The sequence below is a fragment of the Tamandua tetradactyla genome, chromosome 14 (genome assembly GCF_023851605.1).
Source record: "Tamandua tetradactyla isolate mTamTet1 chromosome 14, mTamTet1.pri, whole genome shotgun sequence".
Lineage (NCBI taxonomy): Eukaryota > Metazoa > Chordata > Mammalia > Pilosa > Myrmecophagidae > Tamandua > Tamandua tetradactyla.
The window spans coordinates 25,543,341-25,561,135 of record NC_135340.1 but is presented as its reverse complement, the minus strand read 5'-3'; the positions used below and the strand labels follow the sequence as shown (position 1 = coordinate 25,561,135).

General features: G+C 36.2%; 1 non-coding gene across 1 annotated transcript; it reads left to right on the top strand.

Annotated features, from left to right (window-relative positions):
* Positions 1-13,220: 13,220 nt before the first annotated feature.
* LOC143656659 (U2 spliceosomal RNA) lies at positions 13,221-13,411 on the top strand. The gene has a single exon (XR_013162565.1). It is a non-coding gene; the product is annotated as a U2 spliceosomal RNA (small nuclear RNA).
* Positions 13,412-17,795: the final 4,384 nt, after the last annotated feature.

Here is a 17,795-nt window from a genome sequence, read left to right as displayed (position 1 = left end):
CATTTGAACATCCAGCATAGATAATTAGAATTCTTTAAAATATATAGAATAAGTAAAAAAGTAAATATTCTAAAAGTTTGATTATTTTCCTGTCTTTATGCGGTTTATTTTAATTTAGATTGCAAAGGGAAAAGTTGTTCTAAGAAATATTGGACTAAAGATTTGTATTTGACCTATGGACTTGCATTTACCTTGTATCTCTCTTTAGTTTTGTCATAATTATAACTTATCATTCCTATTACTACTACTATGATAAGAAAATGCTCGCTGAAAAGCAGATGAATACTTTTTGCAGAAAGAGTAGGAATGAAAACTCAGATGCTTAAAGTATAGTCAGATTCAGTTGTCAACTTGGCCAGATGAAGGCACCTAGTTCTGTTGATGTGGATATGAGCCAATGGTACGTGAACCTCATCTGTTGCTGATTACATCTGCAGTCGGCTAGGAGGCATGCCTGCTGCAATGAATGATGTTTGACTTAGTTGGCTGGTGCTGAAATGAGAGAGCTCAATGTAGCTCAGCCCAAGCAGCTCAACATACCTCAACTCAGCACTCGCAGCTCAGCCCAGGCCTTTGGAGATGCAGAAAGAAATCACCCTGGGAAAGTTGTTGGGACCAAGAGGCCTGGAGAGAATCACCCTGTGCAGAGATCACCCTGTGCCTTCCCACATGAGAAAGAACCACAGTTGAAAGTTAGCTGCCTTTCCTCTGAAGAACTAATGAAATAAATCCCCCTTTATTAAAAGCCAATCCATCTCTGGTGTGTTGCATTCCGGCAGCTAGCTAACCAGAACACCTTGTATCTCTCTTTAGTTTTGTCATAATTATAACTTATTATTCCTACTACTACTACTACTACTATGATAATAAAACGCTTGCTGAAAAACAGATTAATACTTTTTGTAGAAAGAGTAGGAATAAAAACTCAAATGCATAAAGTATAGTCAGTAACATAATATGGGTATAATATGAGAGAACACAACATCATACCATCTTCCTTTCTGATGGAACCAATTATTTGTGAAGACAAGTCACAATCAGCAGAAATTTAAAAGATTTCATGCAAAAAATCATCAGTGAGGATAGCAAGAGAATTTGTTCTTATGAAGTCACTGCCTGAGAACTCTTCTGATGAAGATGTACTCTTCCCTGGATAGTGTACAATGTGTAATTGCAAAGTTCATTATCTGCACACCCTGGCATGTGTGTTCTTTTGTTTATCCTCCATGCATTTTTTTCATATTCTTCTCTTTACTTATACTTGTTTAAACCACAGCCTTAATGCCTCTTTGAGATGCTCACAGTTTACTGACCTCTTCTTGACTGCTAGGCATTATTTCATTCAATGTTCTCATCCCTGGTTTTTGGATGGGTGCTCTGGTCCAGACCGAGTTCATGCAGAGCAAGAGCTGGAACTTCTGTAAGACTGAAAAACACACCAGAGAGGGTGGTGCAATGGTGGTTCAGTGGCAGAATCATTGCCTGCCATACCATAGACCCGGGTTCGATTATTGGTGCCTGCCCATGCCAAAAAAAAAAGAAAAAAGAAGAAACACCAGACAGAGAAGCAGGCATAGTTTTACTGGGAGTTACAAATGGGAAAAGTTTTCCAGTGATGGCCATCCAGATGTTTAGGGCTCCACAAAGGATGTGGGGTACAAGGAGGAGTAATATGTGATTTAGGACAAAGGCATTCCATACAGTATAAGGACACAGGGTATCTAGGATAATCATTAAAAGGGGCTTAAAACCTTATGTTTTACCAAGATCAGTTTTTAAGACTAAGATGCAATCAATGCCATTTTACATCCATGGTTATATTCTTCCCTCTCCTGGGAGACTGTTTACTTTCTTGACCTCTGTCATTGGCTAAATCAGGTTTGTTATGGGCTCTTTAGGAGGGGGCCTGGCCCTGGGCTGCCACAATGGAAAAATCAAGAAATAGAGGTAAGTCAATTGCCCATAGTCCCACATCTAGTAGGTGATACAGCTCAGGATTTAAGCCCAGGCTTTTCTGAATCTCTGCCCCTAAAGCATAGTTTGGAGCTAGTCCCTTTATTGCCAGTGGAGAATGTCCCTTATTACATGATTAAAAGAGCACATTTTTCCTTCTGTTTTATTCTTTTTAACCCAGTGCTTTTTGTGCTAGTCATATTTCACCTGGGTGTTGGATTTATAGTTCAAATAACATTTTCATTCTTCCAGCATGTGGGAGGAATTCTTCAGTGTAATCCTCAAGTACTGACAATTATTGTCTTCTCCAAGGTTATTAAATGCTTACAAAATATTTTATTTAATAATGCTTTAGAATGGATGAAGATATAGTTAAAGAATCTTAATAATTGGGCAAAATGAAAAGAATACGATTAAGTTAGATCAGGTTTATTTTTATTAATCTCTCCTTTGTGCTGTCAAGTTTAGCAATGAGGAATTTTAAAGACGAGATCAGGGATGGATAATTAACTATTCTCTATTTTCTTGATTCTGAGGTTTAAAAAATATGTTCTCAGCAACACAAATATTAATTAGATGCTAATTAATAATTTCACCCATGAAACATTTACAAAACAAATATGCAAATTCTCATAAACCAACTTGCACTCCAGTGATGATTAGACTATTATTTTATTCAGGAGCAATTCTGATGAATGCATATGATTTTAAAAGTGTGACCTAATTCTAATACAATATAAACTTAAAACTTTTTTGTTCGCATTTTGTTTCTCTCTCTAGTTCATAAGGATGAGAACGCATTTCTAAAATTCATATTTCAGTTACCATTATACTTTAGTGTTTCATTTACGCTTTGAAATAGTAGCTACCAATCTGATGAATGGTTCTTAAACATTTTCATGAACTCCTTTAAGGATTTAAGGAAAATTACAAATCACTTAACTTAATCCATGTAAACACACAACATTTCACATGATACAGGTGGTTCAGAAACTTCTGTAGTCATGTCTTTACTGCTTGGATAAACTTAGAAAGTAAAGGCCCCACTGTGAATGACATGTTCCTTAAATTGAACCAGTTCCAATGCTATTCCTTCAAGTCTTTGGTGTACTTCACTTTCTTTCCAATAAGTATCATTTGGTACTTAAACTGTATTGTAGTCACTTGTGTCAAAAAAAGTCCTAACCAAATAAACTCTAGAGTGCTTCCCATTTTCCAAATGGGAGTTTGGCTGGAAGATTTTCAAAGATGCCTTGGTTACATACATATGTGCCTTTAGCTGAATTTGCTCTGTTATTTTCATTGTTTCCAAAATTCGATCACACCTTCAAAGAAATAGTTCAACACTAATCAACTATCTGAGTAAAGAGAAGATCTTTACATTTTAAGAAAACCACTGACAGCGTAACTGGAATAAGTAGAGTCTCCCAGTTGATTACATTCAAAGGGATAGCACTCATTTAAAATTCTGGTATGTTGGTTATCATGTTGTTCTATAGTCTATTAGCATAGAAAAAACATGCAACATAAATACAGCAGCACATTAGCTGCAGTTTACATTTTATTCTGTTTCAGGCCTTTTTGCCATATCTGTTTCTTTGGTATTCTTTCTTATCTTGGATTACCTTTTTCAATTGATTTTTGTAAATTTTAAATTTTAAACAGCTTTCTAGAAATCACTTGATTAAAATTTATTAGCCTTACTTATATTTTTTCAATTTCTCAAAGAAAATCTCTAGATTGGAAATAACCTTCTAACTTTTTATCTGATTACTGAAAAGTTTTAATTTCTGTTGTGCATATTGAACTTTGGAACAGAATTTGTTTTAATTGTGATATTCATTTATCATTGTCAGCTTTATCCCCTATACTTTGATAAAAATTCCCTTTCAGTTTCCACACTTCTAAAATTTCCGTTAATATTTTTTAACTTCATTATAAGATTCTTCTACCATCAATTATATTGCATGACCACTTTGCCTTAGTTATTAACTATGTTCAACACATTCTAATTATCCTTGTTAACACTTTTTTTATCCTATTTGACTTCCAAGGAGGATACCATAGTGTGGATGCGGTGCATTTTGTTTACTGAGCATATCAGTCTTTCCGAATGTATACATTTTGCATATATGTATCTACTCATCTTCTATTTCTTTATTAGAATTACATAGGCTTTAATTTAAAGAGCTCAAGTCATTTTATAGAAAACATTTTTCTCACTGTGTGTATTAACGACTTCTTTAGCACAAAGCCAGGTTGATGGATTTGATGAAAAGGGATCAAGAGAGAGAGTCAGTGATGTGCAAGGGTTAACAGTAAAGTAAAAAATGGAAAATGAAAGGAGAAAAATAGCACATTCAATGGGTACATTAGATAGACTATACCACTGATTTCTGAAATAAAAATAATTCAGAGGGCTGTGTAACCTACCCAATAAAGTTCAAACCTTTTAAGAGGATATAGAGTTACTGGCATGAGCTTCTTTCCCAGATCCAACTCCCATTGTGCCCAATTTCAGTCAGATTCCCTAAAATGTTCTATGCTTTTTTGACTCATTATCTTTGTCAATGCCGTTCCCTTTTCCAGAAAATTTTTATTTGGTCAGATTAAAAGTTTTAAAATATCGTTTATCTTCATAGTATTTTGAAAACTTCTCCATATCCACATCTGCTTTTTTTTTTTTTTTTTTTTTGCAGATTAGAAAAGTTGACATTGAAATGGAGAGTCAGATGCAGAAGGGAAATTTGAACATTAATAACAATTGGTGACTTTCCTAGTGAATTAGATATATTCTGCATTATAGTAGAGTAAGCCTGGTAAATAAACCCTATCTTTTCTCATAAGTTCTATTTATTATTTACCTTTCTCTTTCACAGTGGGATTTAAGGTAATACACAAAAATGCATGTCTTTGGTTTTACTTTATTTTGGTTTTTTAAAAGTTTATTTTTTGGAAAGTGCATGAGTAGTTCAGTGGCTAGAATGCCCGCCTTTCATGTGGGAGACCTGGGTTCAATTCCTGGACCATGCACCCCCCCACCCCCCCAAAAAGTTAATTTTTTTCCAACAGCTTAAGAGTACTTCAGGAATGATAGTGATGGGGCACAATTCTTATCCTTTTTTTACCATCTAAATTTTCCAAGGAGTATTAGAATAGAAGAATATATATGACAGGATTGGGAACTCAGTAAATGTACAACTTACAATCCATAAAATGCAAAGAAATTACTTCAGATATAATACATATGGGTCTAATTATAATGAGCTCATCAAGGACCATTTCAAATCTCCCCTTTCTAAGACTTATCCTACGCACTAGGCAAAGAGGAATGGCTGTGTTGGGGAAAAAAATAAACAAAATCCATTGATTGGGCAGGCAAGGGTTGAGACAATGGTTTACTCTTTGCTGGTTTCAATAAGCACTTATAGAATTAGCACTAGAACATACCTGAGTTTACACAACAGCTGTCTGCATCATAAAGAAAGCAAAAGAGTATGCAGTTATACATCTCTAGCTAGTAACATGTAAAGGCAAGGTTTGAAGGGAGAGTGGGCCATGAGACAGAAAGAGACCACACTATTCAGGTAATTTTTATGTTCTGCTATGCATCAGTAGAATGTAAAAGCTGTTGCTCAATATCAGTACAGTGGTTCCTAAAAGAGAAAGCGCAAGTGTAGAAGTAGCAAACCCAAGAAGAATGCTTCAAAAGTCACTTAAAAATACGGATATACATCAGACTCATCATTATCATCAGTGAGCCAAAAGAGCAGAGACCTGCTGAAGTGTCCTGCTGACACTGTCCAAGTTCCTATTGCTTGGTGGCTGCAGGTGGGCTTCCCGGTGGCAGGCTTGGTGATGTCAGTTTGTATCATGTGGATTTCTGGTTTAGAACTTGATGAAATATTCTCAGAACGATCATGCTAAATCTGAGGAAAATCAAGGAGACTTCTACTTTATCTGAAAGCAAACATCAGGCTTGTACATACTTATAGTTTAACAAAAGTGAACAAACAGAATCTATCTACAAGGTGCTGCCTGTGGAAAAATCTGCAAATAGATAGGTAAATATAGCACTTAGGTTACAAAGGGAAAATATTTTCTTAAAATGCTTACTATATGAAACAGAAGGTATTTTGATATCAAAACTCTTCCTTGTGGCACAGATAATTAAGAACAAACAAACAAACATGGACCTTATGAAATAAGAGTTGAAAGGATAAGGAAACAGACTTGAAGTGGACGTTAGAATTGCTTCTTTTATAGCAATCTGTTCTTTGTAGCTGTGGCTACCCAGGCCCCGCCCCGCCCTTCCTCCAGTGTGAGAGCAAGTCCTGCAGCCACCTACATGACTACATGACTGGACAGACGGTAAAGGTCAAAGAGTGCAAAACTCCCCTCCCCTGATCACTGTTGGCAAACAAATCTCCCAAGAGTCTGCTGAAACCTGTTGTAACCAAATCTCATGAGATACTATTAAACTTTACAAGCTGCTCTCTTGACACAGCTTTCCCCTCTTGGAGTGTAGACTTCCATTTCCCCACTGTCTACCATTGGGAAGACTCATTCTCCTGTCTGTAAGTCCCTAATGAAAACCTATGTCTCATCTTCTGTCTGGAGTATTATTTGGTCTCTGGGTTATACTGGGCCGGAATAGCTACTTCACTTCTCAATCTTCTATTTATCTCTTTCCTTTGCATTCCCACCTCCACTCAGCCCATGTGCTTTTAAGGAAAACTAAGTCTGTTTTTGGGTATGGTCCTATCAATGTACTAGCTGATCAATGTAATCCTCTGCCCAGGTTATAGATATTGATTTTGGTGTGGGCAGGGCAGAATGTTGTGTGTATATCAAGAAGTAAAATAAAACCATTGAGTTTGTTTTGTTCAGTTTTTTCACTGTTCTGGTAAGAAAGAAATTCATATGCAAGTATGAGCTACAAAATACATATCACATAATTTTGATGATGTATACAAGTTAAATGCTTTTATGTTTGCATTTAAAACTAGCATTGCACAATATAAAGATGAATAGTAAAAATGCATGCTAATATTTAAAATTTTTATTTTTGTTTACTTAGAATGTTATTAAGTAACAAATATAAATCACCATGACAAGTCAAGAGACAGACCACAGGAAAAAAATGAAAGAGTTTTATATTTCATCACATTAAATGGCACTTTCTTCCTGCTTTTAGAGCAAGTGACATGGCATTTTCATTTCGTCCTGTCCCCACAGATTACATAGCCAGCCTTGGATGGGGAGGGCATGCAATCCAATTTGAGCCAATAAGATTGCTGATGACATTTTCTGACAAATACCAGGAAAAAAAAAGTTGCTTTGCCCTCTGAAAGTTTCTAGAAATGACCCAACTCTTTTCCTCCTGGACATGTTGCCCCAGAAGTGTTGGGAGGTATTGAGACCTTAATCAGGGCTCATCTTTGGATGAAATGACACTGTGAGTATCAAATCGGAGAGCAGGAAAGAAATAAGACCCTTAATGGCATTGTTGAGTCTTGCAATCAAACCAATAAATAGTCATTGAGTAGAAAAAGAAATGAAGCCAGTACATCTCTGTTGTCTAAAACAGTTTGAGTAGGATTTTCTGTATTTTTAAACTGTTACTTGTTAATGTATACAAAACAGATGAAAAAAGAACTAGATACAAAGACTTGGAAATAAAAGAGAACCCAGACACTCCATTAAAAGAGTAAAGAATCAAAAAAAAAAAAAAAGTAAATAGTAAAATCTAATGAACCAGAAAGCAAATCAATAATGAGAACAAACTTGAGATGCTATCTACAGATGCAGAGAAAAAACATCAGAAGTTTAAAATTAAACAGAGGACAAAAGACATAGAGAATGGAGGATAGAAATTCAACATATTAATAATCCTTTTCTTAAAAAAAACCAGCAAACATAGAAATAACCTAAAATATTCTGTACTGAAGAATGAACTGAATCATTTCAAAAGAATTAATCAAGCAATATGCAAAATTAATTAAGCAGATTAGCACCTGAGATGACCTGGTGATAATTTATATCTTAATAGTACAGAAAGAATTCCATAAGCCTCCAAGCAGAGAAAGATTTTCTCTAAATGAAGTAAAACCCTGCTTTACTCAGCTTTTTCTTCTGTGATAGTCAAGTCAGAAAACAATGGAGTACTGTATAAATTGTTATGAGGAGAAAAGTCATGTTCTGATATTTCTACTCATAGCCAAGTTGTGATTAGTCTGTGAAGTCAACACAAGCATATACTACCATATATGGGACCCAGAAAGCATGCTATGTATAGACTTCCTAAACATTTTTCATAAATGGAATCCAGTCAAACTAAAGATGAATCAATATAATGAGTATTACCAAATCCTCTAAGATTTAAGATTATCCTTCCCTTTAAATCTCAAATAAGCATGATAGAGATACAATCCAAAGAACCTGGAGGAAAAATAAGGTTTCTCAAATATTTCTCAGGATTGAAAGGATCTGATTTTATTATATTTCTCCCTTTAAACTGTAGCAACTTGTTTCTCAACATGTCTTTTGCCATCTCTTTGCTACCTCTACATATTATCCCAGCTTTTTACAGTTGATTCATTTCAAAATATGGATATAATTATTTTCTTCATCTCCCAAACTTGTGGTAATTCAAGACTATTACTAGACTGTAGATATTAACAAGCACAATTTACTAAGGACTTTCTTTTTTCTCATTTCTCTCTTATCCCTTTTGGTCAAGAAGGCTTTCTCAGTACCTGATGCCCCTTTTTAGGTTATAGTGTATTGGAGTCTCTAGAGGGACGTACCTGAAACTGTAGAGCTGTGTTCCAGTAACCTTGTTTTTTGAAGATGATTGTATAATGATATAGCTTTTACAATGTGACTGTGTGAGTGTGAAAACCTTGTGTCTGATGCTCCTTTTGTCTAGGGTATGGACAGATGAATAAAAAATATGGATAAAATAAACAACTAATGGGGGAACAAGAAATAAATTGGGTAGATGGAAATACTAGTGGTCAATGAGAGGAAGAGTAAGGGGTATAGTATGTATGAGTTTTTTCTTTTTTCTTTTTTATTTCTTTTTCTGGAGGGATGCAAATGTTCAAAAAAGTGATCACGATGATGAAAATACAACTATGTAATGGTATTGTGAACCATTGATTGTACACCATGCATGGAATGTTAAGAATGTATATTTGTATGTCAATTTTTATTAATAAAAATATTTTTTAAAACTTTATTGACTTGAGGGTATCCTGAAAGAATGTCAACATATAAAAGAAAATCTGCATTCCTTTAGACATCTCTATTCAAACTCCACTGCCCAATCCCACCACAGGATTGATATCCCAAGCCTGCCCTCATCACAGATACTGGCCTGGATTATGTTCTCACTCCTCAATTTGCAAGTCTCAGCATGTTTCTTACTTTGCATTGCATTCATTCATTCCAGGGAGTCAAAATAGCAGTTAATGGTCATTTCAATACCTAAGAAAATCTATTTATGTATCACCCATTAATTAGTCAATTCAATCAATCATAAAACAGTTTACATTTTTACTATTCAGTCTTATTGTAAAGCATTGTTTTACCTTCCCCTGCCCTTTTTTGGCTTAGCAATTAATTATTTTTTCCTAAACAGTAATAGTGTCCTTAACAAGTAGATATATTTGGATTCTTGCTTGCCATGCCAGAGACCTGGGTTCAATTCCTGGAGCCTGCCCATGTAAAAATAAATAAAAAATATCAACACCTCTCCACACACACAACACACACCGCAAGTAGCAGGTTTCTAATTAGATTCTCTTTACTGAGTCCAAAGTTACCAGTAGAATTTTTGTTAGGGCTCTTGTTCAAAACACTTCTGTTTTTACATTTTGCCAAGAGTGTCTACATAAGCCAAAAAAAACCAAAAAAAAACAAAAACCTAAGTCCATTTAGAATCCAGCTCTGCTTTGTGAATGGGCTCCAAATAAGTTATTCCTCCCTTCCTTAATTATCTATTGGAATAAAGACTCTTTTTTCATTCAATATAAAGAATTTAAGAATATTTAAGGCATTCAAGTTATATTTGTCATTATAAATAATGCAGGGATGAATATATTATATTTTCTTGGCATTCATAATTACAGAATAGTTTTAAGCTTGTAGTTGTAGAACTGTTAGAAAAAAGAATGCATACTTTCAATAGAGAAAAACAGAGGAAATATGATCCTTATTAACAAAATATAGGAAACACCAAGAAACCATTTTAAACAGAAACCATAAGGTAAGAGTATTCATACCAAGCATATCAGCTATAGCAATTAAAAGAAAAAGGCTTTCATATAAGGGAAAATTTAAACACAACTTTGAGCTATGTTCACTATTATTTGGTAATAGAAACTATTTTGTAAATGAGAAAATAAATTTTATCAATATGGGCTGATGAATTAAACCACAATGAATCCACATTATGAAATATGAGACATTTAAAAAGAATTTCATTGTGTTACATATTCATCGCATTGAGAAACTGAGGCTTCAGAGACTAAAAACTAAGTGGGATTCAAAGGATACTCTCATTGGACAGGTATTGTTTTTATTTTTGATAGTGAGAATTCATTTATCTATTGCATTTAAAATTACAAAGTGTTTAAACCTTAAAAATAGGGGAAAGCAATCCCTACTATCACTTGAATTGGAAGAGTCGTTATTTTAAAATGTTATTTCTATTCCAAATAAATTAAGGCACCTCTCTGCAAAATAGTACCAAGATTTTTTAAAATTTTGTTTTACATTTAGGTTGTTTCTACTTTTTCACATTTAAAAACACCTTTTCTCATATGGATTAAAAATAAATAAATAATAAGGGGAACAAATGTTAAAATAAATTTAGAAGATTGAAAGGCTGGTGATCAGTGAAGGGGAGGGGTAAGGGGTATGGTTTGTATGATTTTTTTTTCTGTTTTCTTTTTGTTGCTTTTTCTGAATTGATGCAGATTTCTAAGAAATGATCATGACGATGAACATATAACTACGTGATGATAGTGTCAGTTATTGATTATATAACAAGAATGGAATGTTCATATGATAAGAATGTTTGTGTTTGTATGTGGTTATGTATCATAAATAAAAAATAGATTAATTAAAAAATGAAATAAAATAAAAACACCTGCTCTCAACTATTCAGGGGATATATTCTCCCTCCCCATATCAAAATTTTATCTCCTATTTTCATTTAGAGGCAAAACATGTTTTATCTCTCTCAGGGTCTTTCAGGATAAAAGGAATAAAGCATGTTTCTCTCATTTAGCACTTTTAAGAAATATCATTATTTCAATTGACTGGAAGGAGATGTGGAGAACAAGCAATACTCTTACTTTCTGTTAAGTGGGAAGTAGACTGGTCATTTGACTAATCAAATGGAGAGAGTATGTCATTTGTAGAGCTACTGCATCCAGGGAATGGACCACTCACTCCCTTAAGAAGTAGATGGCAAGGCTGTGGAGCAACTACATTTCTCCTATTTTGCTGGTAGGAATGTAAAATGGTACTGCCGCTCTGGAAAACTGTTGGGCAGTTTCTTAAAATATTAAGCAAACGCTTACGTTAAGAGTCAACAATCACACTCCTGGGTTAGTTATCCTAGAGAAGTGGAAAAAATATGGTTATAAAAAATCTGTATACAAATGTTCATAGCAACCTTATTTGTAGGAGCTAAAATATGGAATGAGCCCAGATGTCCTTCAGTGGGTAAATGGATAAATAAACTGTGGAGTGAGTTGTGGGAATATGGGGTCAGGGCACAGCAAAAACTTTCAGCAGATAATCCCTTTATTACTTGTACAGAATAAGCAGCCCAGAAAGGGCGTATAATCTTGCCACTTAGCACAAATAGTTCAAAAGAGGGCCCACCTTGGCTGTTCTCCGAGTGTGGCCAAAACTGCTCCAGGTCAGGTTTGGCAGATGGCAGCTTTGCATCCTGTTGAAATTGGTTTTATCCACCTGGTTTGAGGGATGGGGAGGCCGTTACTGAGAATTTTTGTTCTGATGTGCATCTGGAGCTTTTTTCACTATACTAAACATCTCCCCGAGGCTGTACTATAGCATATGATAGAAAAGAAGGTGGGAATAATGAAAGCTGGAGGATGGCCACTTAATGTATGCTTGTGACTTCCCCAGAGAAAAAGGTGGGGATAGATGAGGTCTGAGCGATGGATGCTTAACAGGTGTCTGTGAATTCTCTAACAGAAGCTGTGGTATATTCCTTACAAGGACTACTATTCAGCAATACAAAAGAACAAACTATTGATAAATACAAAACTTGTATGGATTTCAAGGGCATTATACTGAGCAAAAAAATAAAAATAAAAATGAAAAAGCCAATATTTTGCATCTTCTCAACCAACAATAATCATAAATTTGATTTTTGAAACATTTTTGTCTTCTTAAGAAAAAGACAAAAGTTTTAAAATGAGAACATTAAATGGGCTTTTAAAGTCAGAAATTGGTAGGGAGAAACTAGGCTAGAGATTCTAAATCTAGCTATTATTTGACATCAACAAAAAAATACATACTTAAAAATAAAATGGTAATTTCTCCATTTCATCAAACCTCTTCTACGAAGAAAGTGGTCTTTCCATTGCTTCCCCAAAGCAATAGATCACAAAATGAACTAGGGTGACTGGTCCCAACCCAGCTATTATAGTTCCATTGGTCTGGAATTGAGCGTGGGAATCTTAATTTTTCTTTTCCTTTTCTATCTGGTGTACTTCTGCCCATCTATCTCTCTGCTTCAATCTGAGTGATATTTCAAATACAGATATGCTCATTTCATTACCTGGGCATTTTTCTTCCCCAGCCCTTGCTTTTGCATCAGCCTGAAAATGCCTCCACAGCACCTATCCCACTCTCTACAGCCATCTTGCTCTTAAAATTTGGGGCCATTAATTCTTCTAGGAAACATCTCTGCAGAACTCTCCAGTTTGGGTACTTTTCTCTTCTCAAGCCACAGAGTTGCTCGACACTTCCTCAGCTCTAACACTGTATTATACAGTGTATTATACTTCTCAACTTGCAAGTTTCTCTCCACTAAACTGTAAAATTCCTAAAGGAAGACATAATGTCGATTTTGTTCACTATTGTATTCCTAGTACTTTGTGTGATATTTGATAAGTTGTAAGTGTTCAATTTATTATGTTAAATAAGTGGATACTTTACCTGAGTCACTCATCTTCCCTGATTTCTCAACGAAGAAACACAATTAAAAGTTATGGATGATGATCGCTTCTCAGCCTTTTGGCTAAGATCAAGTGTAGTATCTGTTCTTATCAGTTTAATATCTGATACGTTCTCTATCAGAGGACAACATATTAAATGGATTTTTGGAGCAGAGAGATGGAATAGGAGCTTGCTCCATCCACTCTGTGCATCGACCTGGTACTGCAGTACTTCCAGGAATGGTGCACCCCTCCCTCAATTGCGATGTGAACTGATAAACTCGAACTTTTCCTTGCTCTCAGGGCTTGCTCCTTTTCTTTTACCACACCGGGATGTCCAGAGCTCCCTTCATGTCTTTCCCCCGAGCTGCTTGTGGTTGTCCTTTTTCCTTCATCTCCTTCTTTCTGTTCTTGCTGCTGTCATGTCCTTTATTTGTGGCGATGGCCAACCCAGGTTTCACACAAAAAAAGTTATGGATGATATATAAAAATTATGTATGCTATGAGAAGGGAAGTGGCATTTATTTATTACTTCAAATTTGAAAGTTTTTTCATACACATTATCCCTTTTGACCCTTCTACACCTCTGCTCAGTAGGGAAGCAATATTAATGCCCCTCAACTTAGCAATTGAAATAATTGAAGCTCCCAGAGGTTGAATGATTTATCCTCCTTCTGGTACTTATGGTAAGACACTGGGAAAGTTATTTCTCTTTATAATATTTCATGTTGCAACATATAGATTTTTAAAAACCAGAATATGCTCTCTTCTTCCTCTGGGTGTGATCACATCTGCATGTGCTGTCATCATCAGATCAGGAGGAAGGATAGCCTGAGAGCACAGTCAACCCAAGAAAGAAGTTAGAGCCATGCTGTTGGACCCTGGTAACAGAATGTCCCAAAGCTGGGGAGGACATTCTTCCCACTGCAGGAGGTGAAAAAACTGAACTCACTGGTATATGAAAAGTCAGCTCTAGCCCCAATTATGAAAGAACTCAATGTCAGAAATACCAACTGTTCTAGTTTGCTAGCTGCTGGAATGCAATATATCAGAAATGGAATGGCTTTCAAAAAGGGGAATTTAATGAGTTGCTAGCTTACAGTTCTAAGGCTGAGAAAATGTCTAAATTAAAACAAGGCTATAGAAATGTCCAATCAAAGGCACCCAGGGAAAGATATCTTGGTTCGAGAAGGCTGATGAAGTTCAGGGTCTCTCTCTCTCTCTCAAGTGAGAAGGTACATGGCGAGCACAGTTAGGGTTTCTCTCTTGGCTGGAAGGGCACATGGTGAACACAGCATCATCTGCTAGCTTCCTCTCCTGGCTTCCAGTTTCATGAAGCTCCCCAGGAGGCATTTTCCTTCTTCATTTCTAAAGGTCGCTAGCTGGTAGGCTCTCTGCTTCTCGTGGCCACATCATTCTGCTCTCTCAGAATCTCTCACTTTCTTCAAAATGTTTCCTCTATTTATAGGACTCCAATAAACTAATCAAGACTCATCCGTGTATATATTTTATATATATATATATATATATATATATATGGGTGGAAACACGCATCCACCTAACCCAGCTTGACAACTACTCTTGATTACTCAAGATTGCATCAAGATCACATCAAGATTACATCAAGATGTGACTCCCTGAGTCACATATCCATGGAGAAGAGCTAATTACTATTTCAAACATACAGTACTGGATAGGGATTCGAAGAAATGGTTGCCTTTATAAAATGGGATTAGGATTAAAACATGGCTTTTCTAGGGTACATACATCCTGTCAAACCAGCACACCAACCTCCACCAATCACATTGTTCCCCAATACGAGATCATTAGTCGAACAGTCAAGAGTATACTTTCATGGAAGAATTGTAGAATAGAATAGGGTGAGTCCACCCTCCTCTGTGGAACAACTATAGAAGTGACAGAAAAACTACCAGGGTAGCAGTTTCAGGGTACAAGTGACCTGAGAGAGAGGTCCTGGATGAAAAAGTGCAGGAATTGGGATGGAGAGAACAGGGTGAGTGTACTTGGTCGTGATTCTACCTGGGGCAAGAGGCGGCACACAGGAAGACATGGGTTCTGAGTGAGCTGAATGGGTCTCTGAAGCTTGCTTGGGAGATTTTCCTTCTCAGCCCTGTAGCCAAGAGTTCCCATGGGGAACCTGGAAGCCAGCAGGCTTGGTTTGCCTGTGCACAGAGACTTTCACCCAGTGCACAGTGCCTCCCCCTGATCCTGAGATAGGCTGCTATGGGTGGTCAGGTCTAGCAGAGATTTGGGGGTCCTCCTTTTGAAAGGAGGGGAAGATGCAGAGTGTAGCTGGTTTGACAATTAAAAGCCATGTTTTAAAGAAAGAGATTCACTGGGTCGCTACTGTTTACCTTTCCCACCAATTGCCTGGAGTTCTTAGGCGTGCACAAGCCCAACCAAGGAAACAAGTTGATCCATGCCACACTGCTAGGCTAGAATTTTCTGGTTGGCTGAAGGAAGGGGCATATTATTCTGTCCCACACCTCAAGATTATCCCCAGTGGAAGCCTAGTGACCACCAGACCCACTGGGCTCACAAGCATATTCTCTGCCAAGGTGCACACTGACCACCCCCTGCCCTGGGATTGGTGGTTTTCAGCATGTACTGAGATCAGCAGCTTTGGCTGGAATTGCACAGGGTCACCATCCTGCCGAGCCAGCTTCTCCAGTAGGGGAGAGGTGGGCCTAAGGGGAAGAGGTGGCCCAAGAATGACATCTGCAAGGATGGTGCTGACAGTATAGTCTGACAAATGGCCTATTTCCCTAGCTTTTAAGAGATCTTCATGTAGAATTGCATCTCCTGCATGAGATCCAGGCCTTGGTTTGTGAGGAATTACTGAGAAACCAAAAGCAAAAGGAAACTTTCAATGCAAACCCAAGTACACCTTAGATGAGTGAGGGAAATCAACTTTCAAAATAACATTTTTTTAAGATAATCAAATGCCTCAAAGCCAACATAAAATCACAAAGCACATGAAGGTGCAGTAGATATGGCCAAGCCAAATGACCAAATTAAAACACCAAAAGAGACACGGAATTTGGAACAACTAGTCAAAGATGTTTGTACAAATCTCCTAAATAAATTCAGTGGGTTGACTAATTACATAAAAGATATCAAGAAGACACTGGAATAGCATAAAGAAGAATTTGAAAGAATACATAGAAAAATAGTGGATCTCATAGAGATGAAAAACAATTTAGAACAAGTTAAAAATATATTAGAGACACAAAACAGCAGATTTGAAAATAACAAATAAGTGAATTAGAGGACATACAGTTGAATTCAAACAAACAAAAAAACAAATGGGAAAAAAAGATGGAAAAATTGAAATTGGATCTAGGGAAATGAAGCACAACACAAAGTAAACATATATAAGAGTGACTGGTGTCCCAAAAGAAGAAGAGAAGAGTAAAGGGATAGGAAGATTAGTTGAGGAGATAATGGGAGAAAACTTCCCAAACTTTATAAGAAATATGCAAATCAAAGAATCCCAGTGGACCCCAAACAGACCCATTCTAAGACATATCTAATCAGACTCTCAAATGCTAAAAAGAAGGAGAAAGTCCTGAAAGCAGTAAAAGAATAGTTATTCACCATATACAAAGAAAGCCACATAAGACCAAATTCAGACTACTCAACAGGCACCATGGAGGTGAGAAGGTAGTGGTATGATTTATTTAAGATTCTGAAAGAGAAAGGTTTCCAGCCAAGAATTGTTTATCCACCAAAGTTGTCCTTCAAAAGTGAGGGAGAGATTAAGATTATCACAGACAAACAAATGCTGACAGAATTTGTTAATAAGAGACTTGCCCTACAGGAATACTAAAGGGAGTTCTGACAGCTGGAAAAAAAAAGACAAGAGAGGGAGGTCTGACTAGGGCACAGAATTGAAAAATATCAGTAAAGGAAACTTAAAGGATAAGAAGAGAGAGAAGGAAAAGAATATATAGATCTTAGAAATAAAAACCAAAGGATAAGATGGTAGATTAAAAAACCGACTTTCCAGTAATAACTTTGAATGTTAATGAGCTAAATTAAAAGATACAAATTGGCATAATGGATTGAATATATGCTCCATCTATATGCCACTTACAAGAGACTCATCTTAGACCCAAGAATACAAATAGATTGAAAGTGGAAGGATGGAAAAAGATATTCCATGCAAGATGTAACAAAAAAAAAAGAGCAGGAGTAACTATACTAATATTATACCAAATAGACTTTAAATGTAAAGATGTCATAAGAGACAAGGAAAGATATTACATATTAATAAAAGGGACAAATCACCAACAGGAAATAGCAATGTTAAATATGTATGCTCCCTATAAAGGAATTCCAAAGTATATCAGGCAAACATTGGCAAAGCTGAAGAGAGCAACAGATGTTTCAACAATAATTGTGGGCAACTTCAATACGCCACTGTCCTCTGTGGATAGAACAACCAGACAGAGGATCAGCCAGGAAATAGAGAACGCAAACAAGGTGATGAATGAATTACATCATATATATATATCAGTTGTTACACTCCAAAACACCAGTTTATACATTCTTCTCTAGTGCTCATTGAATGTTTTCCAGGTTAGATCATACACTGGGGCACAAAACAGGTCTTAA